The 7265-nt window shown below is 40.6% G+C and overlaps 1 long non-coding RNA gene across 1 annotated transcript; it reads right to left on the bottom strand.

Moving 5' to 3' along the window:
- Positions 1-2813: 2813 nt before the first annotated feature.
- LOC127151420 (uncharacterized) lies at positions 2814-4017 on the bottom strand. Its single transcript, XR_007824356.1, has 2 exons — positions 3787-4017; positions 2814-3158 (listed from the first exon to the last, which is right to left on the bottom strand). It is a non-coding gene; the product is annotated as an uncharacterized LOC127151420 (long non-coding RNA).
- Between the last annotated feature and the right edge of the window lie 3248 nt (positions 4018-7265).

Raw genomic sequence — 7265 nt, 5'->3', positions numbered from 1 at the left:
TGGCATTTTCCTAACAACCACCAAACGATTCCTTTAGTCATAAATGGTAATTGAATTTGCAGTTTAACTTAGGTAAGGTAATGCATGTAGAGTTATACATATACTTTCATGAGAGCGTACCTGACGAGCGGCAAGGATCGTTTCAGCCATAAGGACACAAAACACAGACTCACATTATAAGTCAGTCTACAGAACCTAAAACTTAGGCTCTGATACCAACTGTAACGACCCAACTTTTCTGGACTAAGCTGAGGTCACTACCAAATATCAAAACTCGACCATTCAACAAAAAAAATTTAAAACGGACCAGATACGATTCATTAAAACGTTATAAACCTTACAAAAGACAGTTTCGGGCCCTATTTTAAATAATTCAAAAAAAAATCACAAAATAAAATGTCAAGTCACCAGTCCAAAATCACAGTCAAAGTATTCTGACAAAATACATAGCGGAAGCGAAAAGAAAACCAGACGCGTCCATATGGCCCTCACGCATCCTTCCTGCCTCTCGTCGGTCTGCCCCTCGCTGTGCCCCTACCTGAAAAGTTAAAGAAAGGAAAGGGTGAGTATAAACATACCCAGTAAGGGACCCACTACTGGGCCCGTTAGGGAACAACAGTTAACTTCCTATTCGGGGGTACCCTACGTAACAGTCTAGTGGTTCCGTAGAACGCACATATCAGTCTAGTGCTCACGAAGGATGCACATATCAGTCTAGTGCTCCCGAAGGATGCACATATCAGTCTAGTGCTCCCGAAGGATGCACATATCAGTCTAGTGCTCCCGAAGGACGCACATATCCGTAAGGCACACTACCCCATAGATGAAGCTAACCGTTACCCCTCAGTCCAAATTAAACTGTCTACATCAGCTACATCCCAACGACATTCATATCACAGTCCCGCCATAGGCTTTGTCAGTCAGATAGTATAGGTTTAAACATCTACACCCTCAGTTGCTATATGCAGTACCGATTCGCACACCAACAGGGAAATCCTAGGTCCAATCGACTAACCAACCAAAACCGGACTCACTGTCCTTCCCCGTCCAAACTCCATGAACCACATCCAGACCAGTGTTTAATACATACTAAACCGTAACTTTAAGGTCCATCAACATATAATTTCAATCCACAAATAGCAGTCACAGTATATTTCCATCAGACAAAATATAACATCAGTACTTAACAGTCAACACGCATACAGATATTCAGTACAGTCACTAACGTGTAATCCCCTGTGGATTACTACGGTTTTAGCCTGGACTCGGGGTCCAGTAGTAGGAAAACCCTTACCTGAAACTCGGTTATGCCCCTAGATCGAAACCACGCTCAACAGATCCACCTAAACGAAACACGAAAGTTTTAGTAGCTGACTTTAGTAGAAGCCGTTTTAAAAAGGTCAGAAGCGATATCCGTTGACTTACCCAAGGAAAGGAATCTATCTCTAACCAGGCCTGCCACGGAACCCGAGAACTTAAGCGTCAACTCTGTACTACCTTCAAGGGAGAAAAGTAGGGCCATATCTTATTCCAATATTCAAACTCTAATCGGATGTAGCAACATTAGAGAATTCATCGAAAACAATCCTTACCGAAGACTCGCCGTGACCCGGAGCGGAGGAAGGAAGGCTTAGGTGGCTTGGCGAAACAAGGAGCTCGACTCGGCTCGGCTCGGCTTGGTCTCGGCTCGGCTCGGCTTGGTCTCGGCTCGGCTCGGCTTGTGGCTCGGCTCGGCTTGGTCTCGGCTCGGCTCGGCTTGGACTCGGCTCGCGGCTCGGCTTGGACAGGGATTGCGGCTCGGCTTGGGCAGCGATCTCGGCTCGGCTTGGACAGCGATCTCGGCTCGGCTTGGACAGCCGGCTTGGAGCCGATTTAATCTTCACACTCCCGGCGGCGAAACGCGGCGGCGATGGCAGAGATGGATTGCCCGGTTTCTTTCGTCGACGACGGCTGACGTTTTACCACCAAGGCAGAAACGGCCGACGGCTGGCCGTGCACGCGGAACTGCGAAGAAGAGTAGTCGGGGACGGCCGTCGCTGATGCCTCCCGCCGGTGATGTGCGAACACCGAAGTGGACGGCCGACGAAAGCGCGCGGGCGACGTCTGAGTGCTCGATGAAGAAGCCGAAGAGAAGAAGACGAAGGAGAAGAGAATGAAGGGGAAAATAGATGGCCGGCGGCGTGCGGGAGAGAAAGCGGAGATGGAGGGGGCTGCGCGCGCGAGGAGGAAGAAGGAGAAAACGAAAGAAAAACGGGGGGCGGGGGGGGGGTAGGCGGCGCGATTAGGGTTTTGTTTTAAAAAAAAAATTTATTATATATATATATATATATATATATAATTCTTAATAACTAATTAATATGAATAAATTAAATAATAATTATATACATTAAATACAAATAATAATAATAATAATAATAAAGTAATAATAATAATATATTAATAATATTAATATTAAATAAATAATAATTTGTTTTATTGTTTTAGAAATAACATTATTTCTATAATATTAATTTATAATAATATTTATAATATTAATATTATAACCAATAAAATAAACATTAATAATAATAATAATATAATTAATATTATATTATTATTATATCAACTTGCATTTTACATAAAACGAGAAAAATTTTTACCTTAAATTTTCGGGGCGTTACATATAAGGTGGACCGAGATTAGATCGTCAACCTTCAAACGGATAATTGGTGCCTTAGAAATATTTTCAAATCAACGAAATAAAATTTGTTTGTGAGATTATTAACCTTTATTCACCAATTCAACCACAAACACACACACACACAGACACAATCTATAGTAAAGCAAAAATTCTGGCAAAACACACTTAATTCTCGTATAGCATTAAAAGAGAGAAAGGGCTTCTTTTTACCCATTGCTCATAATTAACGACATGCAAAAAGTTGAAACTTTATTTATATCAAAACAAAACATATGCTTAAATATGAAATAATAATCTTTTTAAACCAATGGTTTTAATTTTCATCACTTGATTTTTGTTTATTCATATATAGTATATCTTGGAAAGCCAATCCTCGTTCCCTTCTCCTCTCAGTATACTTCATCTTCTTTTCTTTAGCATCAGTTCTTCTTACACGTTTGATCACACCCATTCACACAACTTTCTACTTTGTCCACATCTGTCAGGTTTAGAAAGAAAAAGAAACAATTAAAGAAAACATAATAGTCCATCAAAACTAGAGAAAGTTATTAAAGAAACGGACCAAATTTTAGTATGAATACTACTACAAATCTCTCGTTGATTGTGAGTTCGAGATACAAATTTTGTATATGAATACTACTCTAATTGAATGTTAGTCATGACAAGGATCATCTCTAATGACATTTCATGCTCAATAGCAAACATTGTCTTCCTCTATGAATTATTTTCATTACAACATGTTTGCCAGCAGTACTACTGCTTAAAATTTAAAAGAAATATCAAAAAACACATTAACCTAAAACTCTTTTTTTTTTTTTTTTTGGAACAAAAGAGAAGATGATGTGAATTAGCTGTAGGTGGACCAGAATATCACAACTAGAATGTGACATTCATAGATATGTATAATCAAAAGAGCCATGTGAAAGGAACAATATTATAGAAGCCGGAAGAAGAAAAGAACCAAACAAGAGGTTACTTATATGTAATAGCATTTAGATTGAGACGTCAAAAGTCCAAAAACTTAAACGATTAAAATATATATTAGCTTCATCCAAAAATGTACAAGAATAAAATAGGTAATACAAGAGTACTAGAAATTAGCTCACTCAGGTTTTCTGGGGTGGAAACATTGCTGCAAAGAGAAAAGACACAACCAAGTTTACAAAATTTATGAAGATCAACCGCATGGTTGGTATCCGTATGGGAATCCTTAAATGTAGATGTGGATTCTGCACCAAGTATGCTAAGAATAATCAAAAAAATTACAACTGATTTCATTTTTTTCTTAATTTCAATTTTCTTGTGGTTCAAAATTATGTATCGTTGAGCACTTGGTTCTATAGAAAATAAGATTGAAAAACCCTCTATATATATATAGAAAAAAAAACTCTTGGTTTAAACCACGACCCTACAAATCGGATTGAGGAAGAAACGGTATTCATGACGATACTATCGGAAAACGAACGTATTACGATGACACGCTGCCACGCTTCCCTTCACCTCAAGTTTTTGGACAAATGTAATTTCCGCTTGTGGCTAAATACACCTTACACGTTAAAACCCTACAAATGTCGACGATCCATTTGTAGTTTACGAATTTGCTATTTTGAAAATTTACTTCAACATGCCCTTAAATTATGTTTGACACTCCCAACGGATTCTTTAGTTCTAAATATAACAAATAGACACACACACATATATAGTGCTACATCAATGATAGACCTAGACCATATCAATTAATAAGATCATAGTATCATTTGTTACATTTATAATTATTTTTCTTCAAAATATTACAACACGCTTAAGTTATTAAACCTAGAAGTGATCTCTATACCAATTGTTTATTTATTTATTTTTCAGGATCATAACATATTTCTTCACCTAATTAGCTGAGTTATCAATCGACATAAAGAATTTTATTAGTATAAAACATATAGGTCAACTGACATGTGATATGTGTTAGCGATCATGAGGCTTACGATTTGAATCACTATATCTGCATCATATTTCTCTCCAATTACTAATTTAATATTAAATCAATTAGTATAAAAATAGAAAGTTGATGTCACAATTAGTATTGTAACGCCCCGAATTTTCGAGGTAAACTTTTACCGTTTTATGTAATTTTTCGGGAATTTTAAATTTGGATTTATTTCTGGAATTCTGAAATTTATATTTTTAAATTTATATAATAATAATATAATAGTAATTATATCATTATTTTTATTAGTATTTATTTTTATCCTTATATAAAATTTAATATTAATATTTTCTATTATTATTATTATTATTAGTATTATTGTTATTAATAAAATTTTTTAAAGTTAATATATATATGTATATAATTATAATACTTTATAGATTTGTTTATTATTAATTATGATAATTAAAAAATTGATATATATATATATATAATAATAATATCCTATTTATTTTATTATTAAAAGTTATATATATATATATATATATATAATAATAATAATAATTTTTTTTTAAAAAACGTAACCCTAACCCGCGCACGACACAGACCCCCCCTTCTTTTTCGTTTCCGCTTTCTTCTTCTCCACCGCGGCGCGAGCCCCATCCGTTTTCTCTTCTTCCTCCATCCTCCACCCGACGCCGCCATCCACCGCCTCCATCTCTTTCTTCTTCGTTTCTGCATCACCGCCGGCTCCTTCGTCTCCAGCTTGGTTGTTCTTCAGCCGACGCGACCTCAGCCCTTCTTCTCCTTCTTCTCCGGTCAACCCGAGCCCAGAGTCGCAGTCGTGAAGCTTACCGGATCTCCGTTTCGCAGCCAGCCAACGCCACCGCCGCCTGTCCATTTGTTTCCACCGCCGAACGTCTCCTCCGTTGGCCGTCCGCCGCATTGAAGCGAGTTGCACCGTTCACCAAGCGGCCGGCGGCGAGCCATCAACGATCGTGGAGCTCGAGTATTGCAGGCGCCGCGCGAAGCCAAGCCGAGTCGTGAATCTCAGCCGAGCCGCGAGCCGTACCCGAGCCGAGCCGAAAACTGAGCCGAGCCGAGCCGAGGACCGAGCCGAGCCGAGAACCAAGCCGAGCCGAGCCGAGCCGAGCCGAGCCGAGAAGCAAGCCGAGCCGAGAAGCAAGCCGAGCCGAGAACCAAGCCGAGCCGAGCCGAGCCGAGCCGAGAACCAAGCCGAGCCGAGCCGAGCCGAGCCGAGAACCAAGCCGAGTTAAGCCGAGCCGAGCCGAGCCGAGCTGAGCCGAGTCCAAGCCGAGCCAAGCCAAGCCACCTAAGCCTTCCTTCCTCCACTTCGGTTCACGGTGAGTCTTCGGTAAGGTTTTGTTTGATGAATTCCCTAATGTTGCCATATCCGATTCGAGTTGATTATTGGAATAAGTTTTGATCCTATCTTTCACCCCTTAAAGGTAGTAAGGAGTTGACGTTTAAGCCCTCGGGTTCTGCGGCAGGCTTGGTTGGAGATAGCTTCCTTTCCTTGGGTAAGTCAACGGGTGTCGTTTCGGACCTTTTAAAACGACTTCTACTAGAGTCATCAACTAAAACCTTTGTGTTTTCGTTTAGGTTGATCCGTTGAGTGTGGATTCAATCGAGGGGCATAACCGAGTATCAGGTAAGGGTTTTCCTACTACTGGACCCCGAATCCAGGCTGAAAACGTAGTAATCCACAAGGGATTACACGTTAGTGACTGTACTGAATAACTGTATGCGTGTTGACTGTTAAGCACTGTTATTATATTTTGTCTGATGTAAAGATACTGTGACTGCTAATTGTAGATTGAGATTTTATGTTGATGGACCTTGAAGTTACGGTTCAGTATGTAGTAAAGCATTGGTCTGGATGTTGATCATGGAGTTTGGACGGGGAAGGACAGTGAGTCCGGTTTTGGTTGGTTAGTTGATTGGGTATAGGGTTTTCCCTAATGGTGTGCGAATTGGTGATGCGTATAGCAACTGAGGGCGTAGTTGTTTAAACCTATACTATCTGACTGACAAAGCCTATGGCGGAACTGTAATATGAATGCCGTTGGGGTATGACTGATGTAGACGGTTTAGTATGGACTGAGGGGTAACGGTTAGCTTCATCTATGGGGTAGTGTGCCTTACGGATAGGTGCATCCTTCGGGAGCACTAGACTGATAGGTGCATCCTTCGAGAGCACTAGACAGACGTGTGCATCCTTCGGGAGCACGAGACTGATACGTGCATCCTTCGGGAGCACCAGACTGATACGTGCATCCTTCGGGAGCACCAGACTGATACGTGCATCCTTCGGGAGCACCAGACTGATATGTGCCTCCTTCGGGAGCACTAGACTGATATGTGCGTTCTACGGAACCACTAGATTGTTATGTAGGGTACCCCCGAATAGGAAGTCAACTATTGTCCCCTAACGGGCCCAGTAGTGGGTCCCTTACTGGGTATGTTTATACTCACCCTTTTCTCTTCTTTAACTTTTCAGGTAAGGGCACAGTGAGGGGCAGACCGACGAGAGGCAGGAAGGACGCGTGAAGGCCATATGGACGCGTCTGGTTTTCTTATCGCTTCCGCTATGTATTTTGTCAGAATATTTTGACTTGTGATTTTGAACTGGTGACTTGAGTT

The sequence above is a fragment of the Cucumis melo genome, chromosome 1, assembly GCF_025177605.1.
Source record: "Cucumis melo cultivar AY chromosome 1, USDA_Cmelo_AY_1.0, whole genome shotgun sequence".
Lineage (NCBI taxonomy): Eukaryota > Viridiplantae > Streptophyta > Magnoliopsida > Cucurbitales > Cucurbitaceae > Cucumis > Cucumis melo.
Note: the sequence above shows the minus strand (reverse complement) of the source record. Positions and strands in the feature narration are given on the sequence as shown.